The sequence below is a fragment of the Rhinoderma darwinii genome, chromosome 2 (assembly GCF_050947455.1).
Source record: "Rhinoderma darwinii isolate aRhiDar2 chromosome 2, aRhiDar2.hap1, whole genome shotgun sequence".
Lineage (NCBI taxonomy): Eukaryota > Metazoa > Chordata > Amphibia > Anura > Rhinodermatidae > Rhinoderma > Rhinoderma darwinii.
Genome location: NC_134688.1, coordinates 255,748,588 through 255,775,472, shown reverse-complemented (window position 1 = coordinate 255,775,472; position 26,885 = coordinate 255,748,588). Strand labels below are relative to the sequence as shown.

General features: G+C 42.4%; 1 protein-coding gene across 1 annotated transcript in view; it reads left to right on the top strand.

Annotated features, from left to right (window-relative positions):
- Window positions 1-2,673: 2,673 nt before the first annotated feature.
- Window positions 2,674-26,885, top strand: part of TINAGL1 (tubulointerstitial nephritis antigen like 1) — a 65,906-nt gene continuing 41,694 nt past the window's right edge. The window contains exon 1 of the mRNA XM_075853171.1: window positions 2,674-2,847. The gene's annotated coding sequence lies outside the window, so the exon portion shown is untranslated. The remainder of the gene's footprint in view (window positions 2,848-26,885) is intronic.

Here is a 26,885-nt window from a genome sequence, read left to right as displayed (position 1 = left end):
GAATGTGGTGAACAAAATATTTTCTTTTAACATATAGTTTTTTCTTTGTAAAAGTAGTAAAATATAAAGGAACCCATATAAATTTGGTATCACCGTAAACGTATTGAGCCTCAGAATAAATAGAAGTTTTTATCGCACGATGAAAGCCGTAAAAATGAAACCCAAAAAACAATGGAGGAATCGCACGTTTTTTCAAATTTCAGTCCACAAAGAATTATTTTTTCAGTCTCCCAGTACATTATTTGATACTTTAAATGGTGTCCGTAGAAACTACAACTCCTCCCGCAAAAAATAAGCCCTCACACCGCTCCATTGATGGGAAAATAAGAAAGTTACGGCTCTTGAAAGGCAAGGAGTGAAAAACGGAAATTAAAAAAGCAAAAAATGGCTCAGTCCTGAAAGGGTTAAACGAATGCTTGTGATGAATGCCATAAAGTGACATCCATCACCCATAGGATCCAATTTCAAAAAAATTTATACCGCACACTATATATTTTTTTGTACTGTATTTTGTTGTGTGGGATAGCGTAGTCTACTACACTATTTCATAACTTTGTTTTGCTGTATATTAACAAATACAGGCCTAACGGAGACCGAAAGGACATTCATTTGGCCTCTGTTGGGCTAATGTAACCCTATGAACACATTGAGGGCATGACCAGACGTGGCGGAATTGCTCTGGAATTCGCAGCGTACATGTTTCTCCATTGCTTTCCACAGCTTTTTAGTGAGGTCCGTTTACACGTTGCGGACAATTCCGCTGCGGACCATAGACTGCGGTGCGGAATTTGGTGTCCGCAGCATACACTGGTTGTTGCGGACGTGTAGCGGACTCATTGCGGAATTTCTCCATTGACTTCAATGGAGAGTCAAAATTCTGCAATGAAGTCCGCAGATGTTATGTAGATGTTATGTGTGATGCGGAGCGTATTGGTTTTACTACCATGGTATTTCTTCATTCTGGCTGGACCTATGTATTTCTAGGTCTACAGCCAGACTGAGGCACCATGCACACTAACGTAAAAACGCCTGTAATCACGGGCTGTTATTTTACGGCACGGGCAGGCCCATAGAAGTCAATGGGGCTCCCGTAATTACGAGTGACTACGTGTGTGCACCCGTAATTACGGGAGCGTTGCTAGGCGACGTCAGTAAATAGTCACTGTCCAGGGTGCTGAAGGAGTTAAGCGATAGGCAGTAACTGTTTCAGCACCCTGGACAGTGACTTCCGATCCCAATATACATCAACCTGTAAAAAAAATAGAAGTTCCTACTTACCGAGAACTCCCTGCTTCTTCCTCCAGTCCGGCCTCCCAGGGAGGTCGGGCTGGATGTCAAGAGAGGGGCGCGTCACCAAGACAACGGCCGGTAAGTATGAATTTCTTTTACTTTCACTAGGAAAAGGGCTGTCCCTTCTCTCTATCCTGCACTGATAGAGAGAAGGGAAGTACTTTCACCTCAATACGCAACGGCCAGTCCGCATCAATTTAATGCCCATTTTAGGCAGAGCCGCAACAGAATCTGGAACGCAGATTATGTGCGGCATTGATGCGGACAGTGGCGGAAGAAATACGCCACATCTGGTCATGCCCTAAGGGTGTACGCTGGGAGCTTTCCTAGCATATACGCTAAATGTACATCACAAACATGATGTGAACAGGGCCTTACATTGGAAAAGACTGCCGTTTCTACATGCACTTTTCCAGAAGTTAGGCGAAATTCACAAGAACGTGTGCGTTTTGCGCGCGCAAAAAACGCTGCGTTTTTTTGTGCATTGCAGTTTCGTGTGTCATAAGTGTTTGGTGCGTGGCTGCGTGATTTTCACGCATATGCCATCCTTATGACACACGGTTTTGATGTTTAGAAAAAGAAATGAAGGAAGTGCTTTTATTTTTCCCTTCATTTGTTTCACAACTGTAGCGCGAATCACGCGCGGCATACGGAAGTGCGTCCGTGTGCCATGAGCGGTTTTCACGCACCCATTGACTTCAATGGGTGCGTGATGCGCGAAAAACGCTCAAGTATAGGACATGTCATGAGTTTTACGCAGCGGACACACGCTGCGTGAAAATGACGGACTGTCTGAACGGCCCCATTGAGTTACATAGGTCCGTGCGACGCGCGTGATTTTCACGCGCGTATCATGGATGTGAAACACGTTCGTGTACATAAGGCCTTAAAGGCTGGGTTCACACGTTCTACCGTAATTCACCGCGGTTTTGTGATGCGGTTATTGGGCGCGTGTTTTTTTACAGGTGAACCATGTTAAAAGATGTGTTTCACCTGTAAAAACAGCGCAGTCAAAAAACGCAAAAATCTGTATCAATTTTTGGTCTTTTATGGGGCACACTATTGCCCAATACAACTTCAAATACGCATGTATAAAACGCAATAAAAACAGCACAGTCCTTTATTATGATACAATATGAACGTTACAATCTATTGATATAGAACTGCAATGAGAATTGGTGAAATAATATTTGACGTTGTTTTCATGTTACTGACAGGAAAACAATTCTGGTCACCACACAAAATATTTAATTCGATACAATGGACTGAGGGGGGTGTCGTTTAATATGAACATTCCCCAACTTCTGAGTCAGTGACTGCATGAGATGAGTCATCCATAGTTTATAACGGTGACATGTATGACAGGATGTAGTGAACATTAGAGAAGACGAGGAGGGCGCGCTTCATATGTAGATGAGGCCTGACACTGCTGCATTGTGGGAGTGGCCACAGCGCCCGCTGCCTCGTACATAAGGAGCGTCCCGGGGAAAACTCCTAACAAGTGCAAGGTCGCTCTTTACCTCACGGCTGCCGTATCTTAGCACGCGTAACATCCAGGTAAGAATCTTACATTGTAATCTATACTTTTATATATCTATAGGGGAGTGCTAAAGCAGGTGTCTCATAATAATTGAACGGTCACTTGCTATGTATCTGAAAAAGTCACTTATTCTTTAATTCCAGTCGCCACTCAATGCTCTAGGGCTCAGAGAACATAACTGGCAGAAGGTGGCATTGGGTTTACTGTGTAATAGAATCCTATGTGGTGACTAATTTCTAGTCCCTGTCAGCAAAAGAATAATGTTTGGCTCATAATATTATTACATAAAGGTCAAAAAATATAAAGGTAATGTATTTCTGATAAAATCTTGATCTAATAAAAATAAAAAAACAACCACAATGTTATTCCATACGTGTACCACAGCCATGAGGTGAGGAAAAGGAAGAGAACTGCGCCTAGTATGTCTTGAGTTGCGGCAAATATATAATTATGTGACATTTTATAATGTTTTTACATCGCCCTATGCACTGTATATGTGACAATCATGGATCTATACGTGCTCTAATGATAAATATTGATTTGTATAGTGAGAAAGCTCCAGTGAGCATGATATGTCCTCCCAGCGTGGTGGTTACTACTATAGCTCAATATAGGCTGTATTTGTAGTGTACGGCGCATGTATCTATAGGCCCCATGATCCGGCGTATGTCTATGAGTGTCAAGTGTATGGAATAACGTAGTCCAATTCAATACAGAGACATATATATATAACAGCTGGACCTCTGCAACAACTTTAACTACAACTGTGTTGACTCCATTATGTTCTTGGTCATCATCTGAACGACTGAGCTGGAAGACTTTATTTCAATATTGATGGCTAGATGTCAGATTAGGTTTACGTCTGTGGTGTTTTTTTAGTGTTTTTTTAATGCCAACATGCAGTTTTGTTGTGATCAGTTGTCAAGTGTGAACTTAGCTTTAAAGCGGATCTGTCACTTCTTTATGCTGCCCTGTCGGGGCAGCACAAAGAAGTGAAAGGTGCACTGATTTCCGCATGCTATCACTTATTTAGTAATGTACAGTAGTTTATGAGGATTTAGATTTTATATTTAGGCCAGGATTACACACACAGTTTTGATGCAGTTTTTTTATGTTAATTTTGGGCTCAATTTTCTGAGCCAAAAACCAAAAAGGGGACGCAAAAGAAAGGAGATGCATCCGCCTTTCCCTTAGGCCTCATTTACACGAGCGTATTATACGCGCGTGCGACGCGCGTGCTTTTCACGCGTGTCGTACGCACCTATAATAGTCTATGGGGCTGTTTAGACGATGCGTGAATTTTGCGCAGTGCGCGTGCGTTGCGTAAAACTCACGACATGTTCTAAAATCGTGCGTTTTTCGCGCATCACGCACCCATTGAAGTCAATGGGTGCGTGAAAACCACGCATGCCGCACGGAAGCACTTCCGTGCGAACTGCGTGATTCGCGCAAGAGCTGTCAAACTCCTGAATGTAAACAGAAAAGCACCACGTGCTTTTCTGTTTACAAACATCCAAACGGAGTGTCAAATTCGAGATGAGCGCACCGAACTTCACCGGGTTCGGCCAAACTCGTTTTGACCGAAACCGGTAAAAAATGTTCGGGTACGCGACGTCAGGAGACAGTCTCTGTCCACGGTGCTGAAAGCGTTAAACTGGTTCAGCACCATGGACAGTGACTTCCGCTCCGAAAATCCATGAACCTGTAAAAAAAAAAAGACGTTCTGACTTACCGATAACTCCGGTCCGACCTCCCGGGATGACAGTTAAGTCCAAGTGACAGCTGCAGCCAATCACAGGCCAAGCACAGGCTGCAGCCAATCACAGGCTGCAGCGGTCTCATGGACTGCGGCGTCATCCTGGGAGGTGGGGCCGGATGACGAGAGAGGGACGCGTCACCAAGGCAACGGCCGGGAGACCGGACTGGAGGAAGCAGGCAGTTCATGGTAAGTTTGAACATCTTTTTTTATTCACAGGTTGGTGTATATTGTGTTCGGCATTCACTGTCGAGGGTGCTGAAAGAGTTACTGCCGATCAGTTAGCTCTTTCAGCACCTTGGACAGTGACGGGCGTCGACTAGCCTCATCTCTATGATGGCGGCTGCGCGAAAATCACGCAGCCGCGCATCATACACGGATGACAAACGGAGCTGCCAAGTGCCTTTTGCGCGCGCAAAACGCAGCGTTTTTTGCGCGCGCAAAACGCACACGCTCGTGTAAATGAGGCCTAATACCTTTCCTTCCTTTTGGATCCATTTATGGCTTTGGCTCAAAAAAGTGAGACCAAAACGGTGTGTGTGTTCCTAGATTCCGGTACGTGCCCAGCAATGCAGCCGTCCTAGTACATGCGTATATTCCTGGTTCCCCCGCCCTCCTGCCGCTGTTTGACGCTTTTATCCTTAGAAGGATATGTTCACACGTAGCGTAAACACTGCAGATTTTCCGCAACGGATTTCACTGCAGAAAATCCTTAGCGTATTACAGTAGCAGATTTGAGCAAATCTTATCCACGCGCTGCGGAAAAAAAATCAACTGAAAAATGGTTCATAAATTGACCTGCAGTCCATTTTTTTAACATGTCAATTTATGCTTCGGAATCGCTGCTTTTCTGTTGCAGGTTTTCCCCTTTTAAATTGGAGGTAAAACTCACAAAAAATAGCAAATGTGGTATTTTTTGCAGCGCAAGATCTGCGATCAGAAAAAAACACATTTTTAAAAAAAAATAAAAACCGTAATACTTTTAACCCCAGGCGTAGTCATAGCGATGTTTTCTTCTGTTCTCCATCCAGGCCAGCCTCCTTAGATGACGTTTTATCCCATGTGACTTCTGCAGCCAATCACAGGCTGGGTTCACACAACCTATTTTCAGGCGTAAACGAGGAGTATTATGCCTCGATTTACGCCTGAAAATACGGCTACAATACGTCGGCAAACATCTGCCCATTCATTTCAATGGGTTTGCCGACGTACTGCACCGACGACCTGTAATTTACGCATCGTCGTTTGACAGCTGTCAAACGACGACGCGTAAAATGACTGCCTCGTCAAAGAAGTGCAGGACACTTCTTTGGACGTAATTTGAGCCGTTTCTAATAGAATTCAATGAAGAACAGCTCAAATTTACGGCCGTCAAAGACGCCTCACATAATGCGAGGAGGAGCAATTACGTCTGAAACGACGGAGCTGTTTTCTCCTGAAAACAGTCTGTAATTTCAGACGTAAAAGGCAGCTATCGTGTGCACATACCCTAAGGGTATGTTCACACGCAGCGTTTTCAGGCGTAAGTCAGGCGATTTACGCCTCGAATTACGCCTACAAACATCTGCCCATTGCCTGCAATGGGTTTTACAATGTTCTGTTCCCACGAGCCTTTATTTTACGTGTCGCTGTCAAAAAACGAAGCGTAAAAAGATGCTCCGTAAAAAGAAGTAGCATGTCACTTCTTGAGGCGTTTTTTGGAGCTGATTTTCCATTGAACACTATGAAAAACGCTTCAAAAAACGCCTCAAAAGAAGCCTGAAAAGAAGCTCCAAATTTCATTCTCAGCTTCAAATACGCCTGAAAATCAGAGGATGTTTTCTCTGAAATCAGCTCCGTATTTTCAGACGTTTTTTGTTAAGGGTATGTTCACACGAGGGCGTCCGTAACGGCTGAAATTACGGGGATGTTTCAGCCTGAAAACATCCCCGTAATTTCAGCCGTACCGGCATGTGCAGGCGCTAGAACGCCGCGTCAATTACGGACGTAATTGGCGCTGCTATTCATTGGAGTCAATGAATAACGGCTCCAATTACGGCCAAAGAAGTGACAGGTCACTTCTTTGACGCGGGCGTCTATTTACGCGCCGTCATTTGACAGCGGCGCGTAAATTACGCCTCGTGTGAACAGACAAACGTCTGCCCATTGCTTTCAATGGGCAGATGTTTGTCAGCGCTATTGAGGCGCTATTTTCGGACGTAATTCGGGGCAAAAACGCCCGAATTACTTCCGTAAATAGGCCGTGTGAACATACCCTAAGCGTGTGAACATACCCTTATGCTACATTGCTTCCTAAACCAGTTCAAGACTGGACTATATTTCTCCTTTCATGATCAGGCACATTTTTTTTTTAGTACATATGGGGTTAAAAGCTATAAAGTTTTTTCTCATTTGGTTATTGAAATAATTGTTTTAATAGTGATCATTTTTACTGTGATACATAAGGATTTATTTTTGTAATTTTTATAATCTTTAGATTTTTTGTGAAATCAGGGGGGCGGGAAATAAATGTGTTTGTGCTATTAAACAAAAATGAAAAAGAGTGTGAAAAACAGTGTCACAAAAATACTTTTTTCAATTGTGACCTTTCCATCACTGACCTTTTGTATAGAGGATATATGGTTTTGAGTAGTTGGGGGTGGAGCTAGATGGTTTGGACTTTCTTTGTTTTTTATTTATTTACATTTTCATTTTATACATTGTGCCCCCCATAAGTCATGAAAGTCTATTGAGGGGGGGGGGGGTATTTTACCATTACAATATTTTATTTATTTCTGATTTCCACTGTAACTAGGGTTGACATATTTGTCCAGGTACAGGGGAAATACCTCCTGAGATACACTGCATCAGAGCTGATCTGGGTCTATGATCCGGCAGCTCCTTCAGATATCCGAGACCCGGTAATAAGGTGATCGCTGGGACGGGGGCAGAAGGTGTCATGGCCTTTTTATGATCGGTATACAGTCCTGACCAAAAGTTTTTTAGATTGACACAAATTTTGGTTTTCACAAAGTTTGCTGCTTCTGTGATTTTAGATCTTGTAGTCAGATGTTTCTATGGTATACTGAAATACAATTGTAAGAATTTGATAAGTACATAATAATACATCAAATTTATGCAAAAACTCAATATTTACATTGTTCACCCTTCTTTTTCAAGACTTCTGCCATTCTCCCTTGCATGATGGATATCAGCTTCTGGGCCAAATCTTGACTGATGGCAATCTATTCTTGCCTAATCAGTGCTTGGAATTTATCACAATTTCTGTGTTTTTGTTTGTCCACTCACTTTTTGAGGATTGACCACAGATTCCCAATGGGATTGAGATCTGGGGAGTTTCCTGGCCACGGACTCAAAATGTCAATGTTTTGTTCACGACCCACTTGGTTATCACTTTTGGCTTGTGATATGGTGCGCCATCAAGCCGGAAAAAGCATTGTTCTTCACCAAATTGCTCCTGGATTGTTGGGATCACTTGCTCTTGTAGGATGTTTAGATACTATTCTTTATTCATAGAAGTGTTCTGAGCAAAATTTTGAGTTAGCCCGCTCCCTGGGATGAAAAGCAACCCCACACATGAATGGTCTCAGGATGCTTTACTGTTGGCATGACACAGGACTAATGGTAGCACTCACCTTTTCTTCTCTGGACATTCATTCTGTCAGATGTCCTAAAGAATCTGAAGGGGGCTTAATCAGAGAAAATAACATTACCCCTGTGCTCAGTCCAATCCCTGAACTTCATGCAGATTGTTAGTCTGTCCTTGATGTTTTTCTTGGAGAGAAGTGGCTTCCTTGCTGCCCTTCTTTACACCAGGTCAACCTCGAAAAGCCTTCGCCTCACTGTGCGCGCAGATGCACTGCCTGCTGCCATTTCTGAGCAAGCTCTGCACTGGTGTTGAGCCGATCCCATATCTGAATCCCCTTTAGGAGATGGTCCTGGCACTTGCTGGACAGTCTTGGGCACCCTGGAGCCTTCTACACAGCAATTGAACCTCTATCCTTGAAGTTCTTGATGATCCAATAAATGGTTGATTTAGGGGCAATCTTACAAACAGCAATGTCCTTACCTGTAAAGCCCTTTTGATGCAAAGCAATGATGACTGCACGTGTTTATTTGGAGGCAACCATGTTAACAGACGAAGACAATCGTTTTAAGCACAATCCCCCTTTTAAAGCGACTAGTCTGCTCTTATAATCCAATCAGCATGACAGAGTGATATCAGCTGCCTTGTCCTCATTAACACTTTCTCCTGAGCTAACAAGATCACTGAAATGATGTTAGCAGCTCATTTCTTGGCAGAGCTGAAATACACTGAAAATAGGGTTTTTATGGTAAAAGAGGCTCTGTCACCACATTATAAGTGCCCTATCTCCTACATAAGGAGATCGGCGCTGTAATGTAGGTGACAGCTGTGCTTTTTATTTAGAAAAACAATCTATTTTTACGACGTTAGGAGCGATTTTAGCTTTATGCTAATTAGTTTCTTAATGCCCAAGTGGGCGTGTTTTTACTTTAGACCAAGTGGGCGTTGTACAGAGGAGTGTATGACGCTGACCAATCAGTGACCAATCAGCGTCATGCACTTCTCCCCATTCATTAAGTCAACACATAGTGACACTGCGTTATTCACTATGTGCTGTCTTATTCACAATGTGCTGTCTTATACTGACATATTAACGTTACTGAAGTGTTTAAACAGTGACTAGACATTCCTTCCAGCCAGGATGGGATGTCTATTCACAATCCCGGCACTTCGTTAACATTTCTGTGGTACTTAAAGCAGAGCAAAACTTAATCTCGCTGTAACCTGTCATTTACAGTGTGATCTCGCGAGATTACGCTTGCTCTGCTGTAAGTACCACAGAAACGTTAGCGAAGTGCCGGGATTGTGAATAGACATCCCGACCTGGCTGGAAGGAATGTCTATTCACTGTCTAAACACTTCAGTAACGTTAATATGTCAGTATAAGACAGCACATCGTGAATAACGCAGTGTCACTATGCGCTGACTAAATGAATGGAGAGAAGTGTAGGACACTGATTGGTCAGCGTCATACACTCCTCTGTACAACGCCCACTTGGTCTAAAGTAAAAACACACCCACTTGGGCATTAAGAAACGAATTAGCATAAAGCTAAAATAGCTCCTAACGTGGTAAAAATAGATTGTTTTCCTAAATAAAAAGCACTGCTTTCACCTACATTACAGCGCCCATCTCATTATGTAGGAAATAGGGCACTTAAAGAGGCTCTGTCACCACATTATAAGTTAATTTTTTTCATGGCAAGGAATGACTTGGCAATTAATTGCAATTCATCTGATCACTCTTCATAACAATCTAGAGTTAATGCTTATTGCCACTATAAAAACTGAAGCAGAAAAATGACTGTACACGGCACTCATTAAACGCTGTGTATACAGCCACCAGGGAGCCAGGGACATTAATAAACCGTCTCTCTGGTAAGTCCGGCAGTCTCTAACAGCCATCTCTCCTCTCCTGTAGCCGCATGATTTCCATGAAGCTGCAGGGTCTGCAAGGTCATTTAGAAACATCCTTGAGGAGTCATATGTGGTCCGGCTGGATATTTAAAGTGGTTCAGCCGCCCGCAAGTAGTTAATAAAATATTTCTAGAAAATGTCTAATTCTATTGTCTAAATATGTGTCCTGGTTAGCTGCTCTCATCAGTCATTCACCTTTCTACCACATTCTGCTTCCCAAGCCTATATTTACTCCATTCAGCTAAGGAACTCAGCAACTTCACGAGTTCAGCTTGTATCTGACCTGTACACGTCTGAGAATTGCCTACTAGTTCAGATTATTGCAATTATTGTATACATGTAAGCAACATTTTATATCACTCTAAAAGTGATGTATGAAGGGGAATTAGAACATATGATTTTCATGTATTTAGAAATATTTCATAATCACTATTAACAAATGTAGACTCGAATCAATATTTACAAGCACAATGGTAATGTATGTTTGTGTTGGTCAGATATGAGATTCATGCATCTTGGATGTTCCAGCGCCTTGACAGTTTTATGGTTCATAATTATTGGAGTCAGATTTATGGTGTAAAATGTTTTCAGTGAATCGGATGTTATGTTATGTAGCACAATAAACTGGTTGCATGACACACAAAAAAAAGTGACTGACTATGCTGCAAAACCAGAAACAGGATCATGGACAACTCATACAACCCCTTTAAAAATGTTAGCCATCTGTATTACACCTTGGTCAGCGTTATAAAGCGTATAGATTGTGCGGATTTGCAACTGAAATAAGTTGACTACGATCAACCCATCTTATGTTGGGTGGGAGAGGTCTGTTAATGTCATAGTAACAAATGCCGGTTTAGATGACCCTGAAGAACATGACATGCAGTACACTGATTGCAATTCTATATCAGTTCCTGTTTTCAGAAACTATTCCATCCTTCGACTGTAGATAAGAAAAAAAAAGAATTCATAACACTGTCTATATCCTCCACCGAGAGCATTAGTCTAAAGTTTTTTTTCTGCATTTTTTTGTCTCCACAAGTAAAAATAAATGTGTACAATTTATAGCAGTTGGCATGGAAGTTTGCATAGTATCTATAATGACAAAGACAGTACTACTCCTATTTCCCAGGGAAAATGTTGGCACTGAGATTGACATGAATTACATGTATTTATTTTATTTATACTGTATATATTTTTTTTATACTGTAAATATTATTGAAGGACAAAAGACAGACCAAAGCAAAGTGCACAAACATAAATAATGATTTATGTTCAATAACCCATACTGGAAAATTGTGTAAGAATGTTACCCTTTGTTTGTTTAGTGAAATAACTATAATCCTCCCAAGTGTTAATGTGTAACATGCACATAGGGCAAGGAGCGCTTTATTGTGAAGGTTCCAGAAATTCCTAGAATATTATATGTCTTTTCATCTAGTCACCTGTTGACGAAAGTTGCATTGTGAGTGACTGTCAGGACCACATAGTATAAATTGCTTTATGCATTCGCGTTAGGAGGCAAGCATATTTGTATGTTTACATAGTTAAGCCTAAAACTACAGCCTTGAGGGGATCTCTGAATTCACACACAACATATATACGTTCTACAGAAATTAATTTCTATAGTCGGTTGCTTTTTTAAGCCGCCCACTCACGTCAAAATAAAATATTTCTTAAATACCTTCTCCCTCTAATCAATTTCCTGGCAGAGATAGAATCAGTAAATATTCATACCTGCTAGAACACATCTCACTAGTATTTCCCAATGTATGTTATGCTGGTCACTGCTGGCACGGAAGCTGTAATTATTGTGTGTAAGGCCCTGTTCACACTGAGTTTTTAGCAGGCAGAAAAAAATCTACCTCGGAACTTTTTCAGGGATTATGAAGATTTCTAACGTTCAGACCTTCACGACTGCCATGCGGCTATATACGTTCCAACTGTCGATGCCCCTTGCAGTTGCCACGTGTATAGACGTTGACAGCCTTGATGGAGTTTAAGCAGTTCAGGACCGGACAATTTTGCGCCTTCAGGACCAGACACCGTTTAGCACTTTTTAGCACGTGTTAGTTAAATGGCTATAACTCTTTTATTTGTTGGGCTAACGACGTGATTTTTGCGACGTTTTTTCCGTAGACAATGCAGGTTTCTTTTTTTTTTTTATCGTTTTTATACACACCTTTTTTGCTATTTTAGAATTTTTATTCATAAAGTTTGAAAATAATAGTAAAAAACTAAGCTTTTTTACGTTTCAGCAATTTTTTTTTTTGGGTAATAACATAGTTTTACCCTAAAATAGACCTTTTATTTGTGATCGTCATTGTCTACCGTAAATTTTAATATATTACATGTCTATATTTGGTAATTGGGTCAGCGCTAGCGTTACGACAATGATTAGCGGGTGGGAACGTTTAGTTTTTTTTGGGGTGGGTATTTTATGTGTATTTATTATTAATTTTTTTTGCACTTGACCTTACTATTTTTTTATTATTATGGTCTGTCCCTCAAAGGTCAAAAAAGATGCCCCAGTTACAGGGGAAATCAGCCCTCTCATAGTGACGATTGTCACTAATAGGGCTGTGCTGGGTCTAGTAAGACCCAGCAGCAGTCTGTCAGTAACGGCGACCAGTCACATGAACACCGGGAGCAATAGAGACAGCGCTGCTGCTGCTGCCTCTATTCCTATACACAGCATTCATTGAGCGCTGTGTACAAGTCATCAGAGAAGACAGAAGCAGCAATAGCTGCTTCTATCCTCTCCTCAGGGTCCCCGGCAGTCACTGACAGCCCGAGACCCGACATTCAGCTGCCCGATCGCGCGGGCAGAAAGTTAAAACCCGAGCCGTAAAAAGTCTATGGCTCCGGTTTTAAGGACCCTGACCGCTGGCCGTAAAAACACAGCCAGCGGTCGGGAACCAGTTAAGAAGTGCAGGGCTGCTTCAGTGTGAGCAGCGCTGCACTCTCATGTCTGCCGGGACTTTAAGACCCCCGGACTACACCCCTCCACTGTAGATAGCGCCACACACAACCCCCTGTAGTTATCGCAAAACCCCCTACCTAAGCTCTCTCTAGGAGGGGAATCCCCAGTGTCAGATCGCTCTGTGCCGGGGATTCCGTTACTGGAGAAATCCCTGCTGTCACTATCCATATATGGACAGTGACGTCAGGGGCTACTCCTGGAGTGGAATCCTCGGCCACATCGCTGCCGACGCTGGGACAGGGGATTCCACTTTTGGAGTGAGCCCCTAACCTCAGGGGCTCTATTTACAGTGGTGCTATTTACAGGGAGGGGGTGGAATTGCGGGGGGGGGGGGGGGGTGCGTACTGATACCTACAGGGGGAGTGGCACTATGTACAGGGGGAGTGGCACTATGTACAGGGGATGTGGTGGTATCTGCGGGGGGAGTGTTGCTATCTACAGGGGTCGGCGCTATCTACAGAGGGGATGGTGCAATCTGCAGGAGGAGGTGCTATCTGCAGGGGGTGGCGCTATCTGCAGGGGGTGGCACTATCTACAGGGGGTGTGGTGCTGTATACAGGGGGTGCTATGTACAGTGGGTGTAGCACTTTTGTTTACAAAAAAGTGTTTTTTTCACATTTTTATTCATTTGTTTGCTCATAATAAAAATTAAAAACATGGAATTAATAAAACTAATCTAGAAATGAAAGCCTCATAAGCCTTGTAAAAATAGTTATGATATTCAAAGCGGTTGCAAAGATATTATCGTTTAACCCCTTTCCGCTTTTGGGCGTAACTGTACGTTCTGATTCACAATACATTCCCGCAATAGGGCGTACAGTCACACCCTCTAGTGGGCACAGGAGCTTTGCGCGCTACGTCTTCAGCGGGTGTCAGCTGTAATATACAGCTGACCTCCCGCTGCAACGGCGGCAATGGCAGTTACCGCCGATGGCCGCCGTTTAACCCCTTCACTGGTCAATGGCGTCTGCCGCATTGAAGTGGTTGACAGAGGGAGGGGGCTTGCGGTGGTTGATATGGCAGGACCTAATAGGCTCAACTGTCAGATGAAAAATGACTGTTACAATACAATACATAAGTAGTGCAGTGTATTGTACAGGGGATCAGAAGATCAGATCTTCAAGTCCACAAGTAAGTGTAAAAAAAAAATGTTTAAGAAAAGTAAATAAATAAGTTTTATGTAATAAAAACAATAATCGCCCTGTTACCCTGATCAAGTCCTTTATAATTAGAAAAAAACACAAAAAAACAACTATACATAATAGGTATCGCCATGTTTGGAACGGCCCGAAATATAAAAATATCACGTTATTTTTACCACACGGTGAACACCATAAAAAAAAATTCAATAAAAAACAATGACAGAATTTATTTTTGTGGTCACCTTGTCTCAGAAAAAATGTAATAAAAATTGATTAAAAAGTCGCAAGTACCCCAAAATAGTACCGACAATCTACAGTTCGTCACGCAAAAAAACAAGCCCTCCCACAGCGATATCAACTAAAAAAAAAAGTTATGGCTGTCAGAATGGCGACACTAAAACATGATTATTTTTAGAAAATAGTATTTTTATTGTGGTAAAATGTAAAAAAACAATATAAATTTAGTGTCGCTGTAATCGTATCCACCCGCAGAATGAAGTTAACATGTTGTTTATACTGCACGGTGAAGACTGTAAAAACAAAAAACAAAACGGTGCACATCATCATTTGCTAGACCCCACAGGTGGACCCCTTAGATGCAGTGGAGATGAGGAAACTTTAGGGCCTTGTGCTGCTTATAGGGCTAGTGAAGAAGTCAAAGATTAGGCAATACTGGAGCGCAGATATTTTGTAGAATACCCTAAAAACCCGGCCTATGCATTTAAGAATGGTTCAAAGTGTACCCATCAATCCATGGATTATTCATTTCATTATTCATCCACCCCATTATTACATCATCCTATTATGCCCTGATGTACTCCGCCCAGTTTACATATACCCTGATGTACTCCGCCCAGCTTACATATACCCTGATGTACTCCGCCCAGCTTACATATACCCTGATGTACTCCGCCCAGCTTACATATACCCTGATGTACTCCGCCCAGCTTACATATACCCTGATGTACTCCTCACAGCTTACATATACCCTGATGTACTCCACACAGTTTACATATACCCTGATGTACTCCGCATAGTTTACATAAACAATAAAATCTATGGACCACCTGTGGGGGGGGGGGGGTCAAAATTCTCACTACACCCCTAGATGAATTCCTTGTGGGGTGGAGTTTCCAATAGGTTTTTTCTATGAGGAGTTTCCTTCGTTTTGGCACCACAATATCTCTTCTAACCTGACATGGTGCCTAAAATATAATTAATAAAAAGAAGGTCCCAAAATCCACTAGGTGCTCCTTTGCTTCTGAGGCCTGTGTTTCAGTCCATTAGCACATTGGGCAACATCTGGGATATTTCTAAAAACTGCACAATCTGGGCAATAAATATTGAGTTGCGTTTCTCTGGTAAAACCTTCTGTTACAGAAAAATTGGATTCAAGTTGAATTTCTGCAAAAAAAAAAAAAAAAAGAAATGTGCACATTTCACCTACACTTTTCTTCAATTCTTGTCAAACACCTAAAGAGTTAAACTATATAAATGCTGTTTTGAATACTATGAGGGGTGCAGTTTTTAAAATAGGGTGATTTATGTTTTTTTTTCCAAAATATAGGCCCCTCAAAGCTACTTCAGAACTGAACTGGGCCCTATAAAAATAGGCTTTTGAAATTTTATTGAAAATGTGAGAAATTGCTGCTAAAATTATAAGCCTTGTAACATCCTAGAAAAATAAAATGATGTTCAGAAAATGATGCCAACATAAAGTAGACATATGGGATATTTGAACTAGTAACTATTTTCTTTGGTATTATTATCTGTCTTGCAAGCAAATATATTTAAATATAGAAAAATGCTAAAATTTTGGTGTGTTTCACAAATAAGCAACAAATTTATCGACAAAATTTTACCCCTGACATAAAGTACAATTTGTCACGGGAAAACAATCTCAGAATCGCTTAGCTAGGTGAAAGCATTCCAAAGTTATTACCACATAGAGTGACACATGTCATATTTTAAAAATGGGGCTCTGTCATTTAGTCCAAAAGTGGCTGCGACGGGAAGGGGTTAAAGAAGTGCATATCAGAAATGGAAAAATTGACCTGGACACAGGGCTATCAATGACCCTTGGTCATGAAAGGGTTAATCTGTTTTCCCTTACTGCTAACAGCAGCACAATAATGGGGTATTTCTGCCCCTGTGTGCTAGTAGGACAAATGCCATTTTTAATTTAATCAAATGAAACACTAATTAACTAGAGACGCCTCTCTACATAAGGACGTCTGGCCCCTCCTACCTTGTGTTTATTATGAAGTAGTAGCATTAGCTAGGGCGGGAAGCTTGTGCTACTGTTAGGACTAAGGCCTCATGCACACGACCGTAAATGTTTTTACTCTCTGCAAATCCAGATGCACATCCGTAGCCATCCGCAATTGCGGAAGCACCCATGGACTTCTATGGGCGAGTCTGTGCCACAATTGTGGGAAAGAATAGGACATGGTCTATATTTTGTGGATCATTTCTATGGCCCAGACACACATCCGTAAATATACGGAAAAGGTGTTCGCGGCCTTTAGAAATGAATGGGTCTGCAATTCCGTAATTACAGATGAAAACTACGGTCGTGTGCATGGGGCCTAAGGGAAAACAGATTAACTCAAGAGAAGTGTAGATTTCCAAAGTCCTACCAGTAGCACAATAATGGGGATTTGCCAAAAAGTATCTCCATAGGGAGGGCCCTCTTGCCTGGCGGAACTCAAAATTGACAGTTCAAAAGTCGTCTCCTGGGTGAACCAAAAATTCAGTCTATAATGGTTGATAAATATACACAGTGCCTTGCGAAAGTATTCACCCCATGATGTTGTTCCTGTTTTGTTGCAATACAACCTGGAACAAACTAGATTGTAAATTTGATTTCATGTAATGGACCTGACAAAATAGTTGAAATTGTAGCAGTGGAATGAAAAAAAAAAAACCTTGTTTAAAAAAAAATTATGAAAAAAAAAAGAAAATAAAAACTGTTGTGAGTTCATATGTATTCACCCTCTTTGCTAAAGAAAACAAAACCCCCAAAACCCTAAATAAGGTCTAGTCAAACCAAATAACTTCAAAAGTCACATCATTAGTTGACTAAGGTTCCCCTGTGTGCAATCAGTGTCACATGATGTCAGTATAAATACATCTGTTCTAAAAGGCCCCTGAGTCTGCACCACCATTAAGAAAGCAAAATGAAGACCAAGGAGCTCTCGAAATAGGTCAGAGACAAAGTTGTGAAGAAGTATAGATCATGGTGGGTTAAAAAATATCCCAAACTTTGAACATCCGACAAAGCACCATTAAATCCATTATAACAAAATGAAAAGAATATGACACAGCTATAAACCTGAAAAGTGAAGGCTGCCCACTAGAACTCATAGACCGGGCAAGGAGGGCATTAATCATATCACCAACAATACACTGAAGGAGCTCCAAAAAAAACAGATAGGGGAGATGGAAGTATCTGTCCATTGTAATACACTATAATTTGTACACTTCAATTTAAGGTTGTAATGCAACAAAACATGACAAACACCAAGGAGGATGAATACTTTCACAAGGCTCCAATCTGCACAACAAATCTGATCTAAACAGCTCTCAAGATGAGAGGACAGATCTAGAAATGGAGATTACATTCTTCATGAGGGAAAGGCTCGGAAAGGAACACTGGAAAGGACATCACCTGATTACAGATCACAAATAAGGGAACTTTGTGAGTGAAGTTTGGCACTAACCTTAGCAAGATCTAACTCCCTTGTTGTCTTGGCAGATGTTATGAAAAGGAAGCATATAACCTTCAAGCATACTGTAGTCTATTAAGTGGGACCTTTTTCTTAATGTTCGGACATAGATAAGCATAAACCTTTTAGGATTAAAGCGAAGCCCCATTTTACCACAGGTCTGAGGATGGTAGACCATATAAGGAACCTTTTCACCAAGGATGTAACCCAAAAAGGTGAATATGGACTAAATTTGGACCTCTAAGGTCCATGAACAGTCCTTTTTCAATCCTTTCTGCAGGAAGCCTAGGATGTTGTTAATCTGCGGGTTGGAACTATCCACACTTTTGAGTGGAATACCAAGCTGAAAAAAATAAATTTGACCCTTGCATAAGGCTTCTATGGTAGATTCAGACCTGGAATGTGAGCAGGTCCTCAGGTACGCATCAGAGGGCTCTTTATATTATAATAGGGGCTGTCAGGCCTTCAGGATGTCGGGTTGAATTTCTACAGGTCCTGGCAGAGTTGAGTCCTTTGAGACACCAAGTTCTTCACTGTGAAGTCTCCAGTAACACCATCAACTCATCTGAATGAGTTGGGAAAACCATGACCTCTTCGGCCAGAACATTATAATGGCTTTACTGTGGCCTAGTCTTGCCTGATTTTCATCAATACCCTGGGTATCAAGAAAACTGGAGGGAAAATGTAGGCCAGCCTGAACCTCCAAGGGATGGACGGGACATCCACTCCCAAGGGATTGTCCCCCTGATAAAGGTAAAGAAATGTTTCTACCTTGGCGGTGTACAACATGAGATCGATCTCTGGCATTCTCCTGGGACTTCTAGACCGGCAATAATAAAGTGGTTCTGATTTTGGTGCCACCCTTCCTGATATTATGTTGTCCGATCTTACACAAGCTGCTTTCCCCTGGATCTGCAAAGCAAAGTAAAAGCGTATATCATATGGCTGGGTTCCTTTAGGATCAAGAACATAGACATTTAGAGGGGACTCCTTGAGCCCCAGACTGTATAATCCTCCAGGTGTGCTCCTAACCCAGTTGAGAAGCATCTGCAGTAAACTAGATCAAGAGAGGCTGGTTCAAGGAACTCTTGTTTCTGAGATGTTTCCACATCTAAAAAATTCGGGAGTCTGAAATGACAGGGTGTACCTACTGTTCAACTGGTTGTGATAACATATATTTAGGATCTCTCTGAAAGGGTCATAAGAGCAATAAGGCCCAAGGAACTGCCTCTATGAAACATAAGATTCTCTTCTGCCAAGATTTCTCCCCGTCAAGTGGAAGCAAGGAAGCTAATATCTCCTGGGAATTTATGTCCTACCAGCAGCACAATTATCGGGTATTTCTGCCCCTGTGTACTAGTAGGAAAGTTGCAATTTTCAATTAATTAAAACACAAATTAGCTAGAGCCCCTGACCCTATAAAAGAAAGTCTAGCCCCTCCCACCTTTTTTTCCTTCTGTCCTGTGTGGACTTGGACAGATGGTTTGCTTTGTATTATGTTCTGTTTTAACTTAGTGTCCTCTGTAAGTAGTATAAATATAGAGGTGAAGAAAAAAGGAGAGGAAGTGGCACTCCTCTAAGGTGATATTGTTTCGTGCATGGCATATCCTCAATATTTTTTACTCACCTAGTGCAGTTGTGCTGTAGTAGGCACAACACTACCGCATTGCATCCGTGAGTATATGTAGTATCGATGCTGGCCAGCTGCCACCCACTGTGATCCCTTGGAGGATAAGTCCTTGGTTCAGGGATGAAGATATGGTTCCGAGAATAGGAGAAAAATGGTCAAAAGCATATATTTTGACCTGATGAAGGGACCAGTTAGATCCTGAAATGCATAGTCTGTGAAAATAAACTATCTACGTCTATTCAATACTTACCAGCCAGGTTGTGACCAGAACACTGCATGCATTTTTATCCTATACGCCAAACCACCTCTGTAGTTAGTGACACACCGTGCCATCTGTAGAAAGTAGCATCTTTACACCGTGCCCCCTGTGACTCCAGACCCCTGATCAGACCTCAGACTAGACTAAAAGACAAAAAAACTAAATTGATTTCTCACCTTTTAAATCTCCCTGTTGCGCTCCAGGGCATCGGTGGTCCTGGCCGGTCTTGCAGTGATAATGTCATGTACTTCATGTGACCGCTGCAGACAATCACGGGCCTCAATTGGCTGCTATAGTGGTTGGAATTGCGACCAGGCCCCTAAGCCTGGGGTGTCCGCAGGACGCACATTCAGTCGGGCTCAATACTGGAGCCTTGCTCCAGCATTCACTGTACCGCGAGCGGCTTGGGGTAAGCAGGCGCCGAGTCACTCACAGCACAGCACAGTGCAGAGCAGGACAAGGATCCTCCACCCGTCGTGGGAATGGGGATAGGTAAGTAGTTATGTTATTGTTTTATGTACATTCTATTAGGTACATACCTGTTGGGGCATTATACTGGGTATGGGAGGGGGGGGGCTCATATGGTAGCTGCTGAGAGGGTATATACTGTATAGGACAGCTATGGAGGGCATTACACTGTATGGGACAGCTATGGGGGCATTATACTGTATGGGGCAGCTATGGGGGGCATTATACTGCATGGGGGCTTTATACTGTATAGGACAGCTATGGGAGCATTGTACTGTATGGGGGCTATAGGGGTATTATACTGTGGGGCAGCTATGGGGGCATTATACTGTGGTGGTCAGCTATGGGGGGCATTATACTGTGTGGGGGGCAGCTATGGGGGGGCATTATTAAGTTGATAATTTTGTTTGCCCCGCGAATGATGTTATAAATATACAAATGGCCCTTGGCAGAAAAAAGGTTCCCCAACCCTGACTTAGTGGGTGCTTGGCAGCCCGTCTGATCTAATAGTATGGGTGTAACTAATAGGCTCTTTTCCAGCATGGTGCACTACATGTAACCGTGTGGCTGGCACATTTAGTCCATGTTCGGACGTGGCGGAACTTTTCCGCTGCAAATGTTGGTGCAGATTTGGGGCAATTACGCAACGAATCTGCACCAACGTTTGCATATTTGACAGGTAATTCAGACGTTGCAGATATCACAGCGGACTTGCCACAGATTTCCGTTTTTGCATTGCAAAGGATGAAATCTGCAGTAAAATTCTGCTTCTCCGCAATGGAATGAGCATGCTGCGTAGGGAATTTTCTGCAACGTCTGAACTAACTTTCCTAAAAATTTATAGAAAGAAATGAAAAAAAACAGCTGCTGCCGTATTCAACTGCGGACTGTCCGCAGCGGAATTCAACAGCAATTCCACGACGTGTGAATGTGCCCCTATAGAAGCCATATCACTGTGCAATGATAATACTAAGCAGCCCCCGCCCCCTCCTGAATAGTAGGCGTGAGAGTGGCTGTTCATCAGTATTTTACACCTGGGCAATCTCCCTCTATGTAGCATTATGGTTTGTCTGTATCCTGTTGAGAACTGGTGCTTGTACCTGCCCTTGTATGAGTAAGTATGGCCTTTTTTTGTGATTTTGGATTTGCAGGGGGATTTAAAGGGTGAGTAATCTTTTTTTTTTTTTTTTTCTTCATTTATAACATTGACTGGAGTTACTTAACCACTACCCGCACGAGTAAGTAACTATACGTCGTCGCAGGAGGTTACTTCCCGCACGAGGACGTATAGTTACTGAGTTTTTTCCGGTGCAAACTGTCGGCGATCGGCTGGCCCTCGTAGACTTACTGTGAGGCTTTATTCAGACGAACGTGAATTACGTCCGTGCAACGCGCGTGATTTGCACGCGCGTTGCACGGACCTATATTAGTCTATGGGGCCGTGCAGACATGTCCGTGATTTTTACTCAGCGTGAGTTTGCTGAAAAAAAGTCACGACATGTCCGTTCTTTGGGCGTTTTTCGCGCATCACGCACCCATTGAAGTCAATGGGTGCGTGAAAACCACGCATGTCGCACGGAAGCACTTCCGTGGGACAAGCGTGATTCACGCAACAGCTGTCAAAAGGATGAATGAAAACAGAAAAGCACCACGTGCTTTTCTGTTTACAAACATTCAAATGGAGTGTCATAATGATGGCGGCTGCGCGAAAACCACACAGCCGCGCATCATATGCTGATGCCACACGGAGCTGTTAAGTGGCTTTTGCGCACGCAAAACGCAGCGTTTTTGCGTGCGCAAAAACGCCACGCTCGTGTGAATGAGGCCTCAGAGTGACTGTGACTTCACACTGACAGTTGGAATACGTTACACTACCTAGGTAGTTTAATATATTCTAGCAGCGATCAGAGCTGCAGGTAAAAAAAAGAAAGTGTAAAAAGTAAAAAAATTAAAGAAATGCGTAAAAATAAAAGTTTTTGTTTTCCTATAATAAGTCATTTATTATAGGGAAAAAATGAAAACGTAAAAAAATGTACACATATTTGGTATCACCGTGTTCGTATCACCGATTTTTTCCGCACGGTGAACGCCGCAAACAAAACAAATGGAAAACTTCGCTATTTTTTGGTCACCACCCCTCACAAGATATATAGAATAAAAAGTGTTCAAAAAGTCGCATTTACCTCAAAATAGTACCAATAAAAACTACAACCCGTCCCGCAAAAAACAAGACCTCCCACAGCTTTTTTGACGAAAAAATTAAAAAGTTACGGCTCAGAATAGGGTGTCTCAGAAAATAAATTATTTTATAGAAACTTAATTTTATTGTGCAAACGCTGCAAAACTTTAAATTATACACATATGGTATCGCCGTAATTGTACCGACCGGCAGAATAAAGTAAAACGTAATTTATTGCGCACGGTGAACGCTGTAAGAAATAAAGAATTTAAAGCGCCAAAATCGCTGTTTTTTTGGTCACCGTAGCTCTAAAAAAGATCCTGCGGGGTCAAAATGCTCACTATACCCCTAGAAAAATTCCTTGAGGGGTGTAGTTTCCAAAATAGGGTTACTTTTGGGGGGTTTCCCCTGTTATGGTCCCTCCGGGGCGTTGCAAACCCGACATGGCACTGAAAACCAATCCAGCAAAATCTGCGCTCTAAAATTCAAAAGGCGCTCCTTCCCTCTTGAGCCCTGCTGTGGGTCCAAACATCAGTTTATGACCATATATGGGGTATTGCCGTAATCGGGAGAAATTGCTTTACAAATGTTGGGGTGCTTTTTCACCTTTATTCCTTGTAAAAATTCTATGTTTCCCAAGAAAAAAAGGTGATTTTCATCTTGACAGACTAATTCCACTAAATTCTGAAAAAAAACTGTGGGGTCAAAATGCTAACTATACCCCTACAAAAATGCCTTGAGGGGTGTAGTTTCCAAAATGGGGTCACTTTTGGGGGGTTTCGACTGTTTAGGTACCACAAGATCTCTTCAAACCGGACATGGTGCCTAAAATATATTCCTAAAAAAAGGAGGCCCCAAAATCCACTAGCTGCTCCTTTGCTTCTGAGTCCGGTGTTTCAGTCCATTAGGACACTAGGGCCACATGTGGGATATTTCTAAAATCTGCAGAATCTGGGCAATAAATATTGAGTTGCGTTTCTCTGGTAAAACCTTCTGTGTTACAGATTTTTTTTTATTACAAATGAATTTCGACAAAAAAAATGAAATTTGTAAATTTCACCTCTACTTTGCCTTAATTCCTGTGAATACCTTGAGGGGTGCAGTTTTCAAAATGGGGTGATATATGGGGACTTTCTAATATAGTAGGCCCTCAAAGCCACTTCAAAACTGAACTGGTCCCTGAAAAAATTACCTATTGACATTTTCATGAAAATATGAGAAATTTCTGCTAAAGTTCTAAGCCTTGTAACGTCCTAGAAAAATAAAAGGACGTGAAAAAAAATGATGCAAACATAAAGTAGACATATGGTGGATGTTAACTAGTAACTATTTTGTGTGGTATTACTATCTGTTTTACAAGCAAATACATTTAAATTTAGAAAAATGCAAATTTTTGCTAACATTTTACGTTTTTCACAAATAAATATTGAATTTATCGACCAAATTTTTTCACTAACTTAAAGTACAATATGTCACGAGAAAACAATCTCAGAATCGCTTGGATAGGCAAAAGCATTCCGGAGTTATTACCACATAAAGTGACTCGTTAGATTTGCAAAAATCCTCTGTGTCCACAAGGCCAAAACAGGCTGTGTCCTAAAGGGGTTCAAGTCTTTCACCAGCAATTGGTGTTGCCAATGAAAAATTTTTATTGGCTCAGGCTTTTTGATGTGGATCATACTGCTGGAGCCACTCTAAGGCTGGGTTCACACGTGGCGGAATTTCACTTAAATTCTGCTGCGGACACTCCGCAGCGTTAATCCGCAGCGGAGCCGTTTCTCCATTGACTTCCACTTTAATTTAGCAGTGTTCGTTTAGACGATGCGTAAAATTCCGCTGCGGAGCATAGGCTGCGGAGCGGAATTTGGTGTCCGCAGCATGCTCTGTCTGTTGCGGAGCAGTGGCGGACTGGTTGCGGACTCATGGCGGAATTTCTCCATTGACTTCAATGGAGATTCTAATTTCCGCAATGAAGTCCGCAGCTGTCATGCACATGTTATGTGTGCTGCGGATGCGTTTTGCTTTTTTAACTTGACATTTCTTCATTCTGGCTGGACCTATGTATTTCGAGGTCTACAGCCAGACTGAGGAAGTCAATGGGGCTCCCGTAATGACGGGAGCGTTGCTAGGAGACGTCAGTAAATAGTCACTGTCCAGGGTGCTGAAAGAGTTAAGCGATCGGCAGTAACTGTTTCTGCACCCGGGACAGTGACTACCGATCCCAATATACAGCTACCTGTAAAAAAAATTGAAGTTCATACTTACCGAGAACTCCCTGCTTCTGTCTCCAGTCCGGCTTCCCAGGATGACGTTTCAGTCTAAGTGACGGCTGCAGCCAATCACAGGCCAATAACAGGCTGCAGCGGTCACATGGACTGCCGCGTCATCCAGGGAGGTCAGGCTGGATGCCGAAGGAGGGACGCGTCACCAAGACAACGGCCGGTAAGTATGAATTTCTTTGACTTTCACAAGGGAAAGTGCTGTCCCTTCTCTCTATCCTGCACTGATAGGGAGAAGGGAAGTACTTTTACCGCAGTCCGCAGCAGCTAGTCCGCATCAATTTACTGCACATTTTGTGCAGATCCGCAGCAGAATCTGCAACGCAGATTCTGTGCGGCATTGATGCGGACAGTTGCGGAGGAAATCCGCCACGTGGGGGCATGCCCTAACAGTCCGCATTCACTTTTAGGCTGGGTTCACACGACCACATTAACGTCCGTAATGGACGGACGTATTTCGGCCGGAAGTCCCGGACCGAACTCAGTGGAACTACTGTCCCGTACTGAAAACATGATTACAGTACGGGACAGTTGTCCTGCAGAGAGGCAGGGACTCCTAGCGTCGTACATAACTATGATGCTAGGAGCCCGGCTCCCTGCACTGAGTTCGGTCCGGGACATCCGGCCGAAATAGGTCCGTCCATTACGGACGTTAATGTGGTCATGTGAACCCAGCCTTACAGAGAAGCTCATGTACACTCTTCTTTAACTTTGGGCTGTGGACAACGCCCAGTTGTCAATTTATTCATTACTTTACATACGTGGCGCCTAAACAAACAGGGATCACAGCAGAAGAACAGAGGCACTTTCAAGAAGAACAAATACTGATGTGGCAGTTAAAAATATTTTGGGATGTGATAGATCTTCCTTAGTTAATGTTCACACAGGGTATATACAATTGGAAAATTATGCAGCGTATACGACACAGAACATGCAGGGAAATCTAACCGAATATTCGCAGCAAATGGTGCTTTAATTAGGTGCGTATATTTGGCTGGAATTTACACTGCGCAAAACATCTGACAGAAAAAAAACGTCTTCCAATTGCTCTGTGTTAAGGGGGTCTCCTGTGATGACGTTTCATGTGTTTGGCTGCAGGGGTCACATGTGATGACGGGAGACCGCATGTGGCATCGCTGCGAGAGCTTAGTACAGGCTTTTTTTTTAAAAATAAAAAATATTTTCAGAATTTGCTCCAAATACGCAGCGTAAATGCAGCAAATTCGGCATACAATGACACTTGTTGCGGAAATTGACTTCCCTATTGAACTCAATGCCGCAGCATAAATTGACATGCTGTGGATTCATAATCCGCACTGCAGGTTAATTTTTTTCACGTGTTCTGTGCGTAATTTTTCTGCAGCATGTGAATAAGCTGTGTTAGAACCTCATCCACTTTGCTGCTATTTGAGTAGGCTGCAAATCTGGATGGAAAATTTGCAGTGTATACGCTAAATGTTAACATACCCTTAATGTGTGCTTGCTGATGAAGAAAAATTCATTGTGCTGTCCAACTACAAAGACTTTGGATTGAAAAGACTGTCGAAGAAGAAACTAGCCAAGAAAGAATTCTTGGTACTAAAAGAATTAAAGGGATTTTCCCATCAGGGACATTTATGACATATCCACAGGATATGTCATAAATGTCAGATAGATGCAGGTCCCACCTCTGGGACCTGCACCTATCTCTAGAACAGGGCCCCCTAAACCCCGTTCTACCGCTCTGTGTTGCGGCTAAAGCGGGTGATTTCTGACCATGAAGATGATAGTTATGGAAACAGCATAGTTCACTGCTTCCGTAACTACCATTCACTACTATAGGAGTTATGGAAACAGTTTTTATCTTCATGGTCGGAAATCACCTGCTTCAGCCGCAACACAGAGCGGTAGAACGGCATTCAGTGGCTCCGTTCTAGAGATGGGTGTGGGACCCGCATCTATCTGACATTTATGACATATCCTGTGGATATGTCATAATTTTCCCTGATGGTAAAACTCCTTTAAGCAAAAACCTTTCAGTTTCTCAATTGAAAGAGCCATAAAAGATAATTGAACTTTAAGGGCATGGCCAAACGTGGCGGAATTGCTCTGGAATTCCGCTGCGGACAGTCCGCTGCGGAAATCCGCAG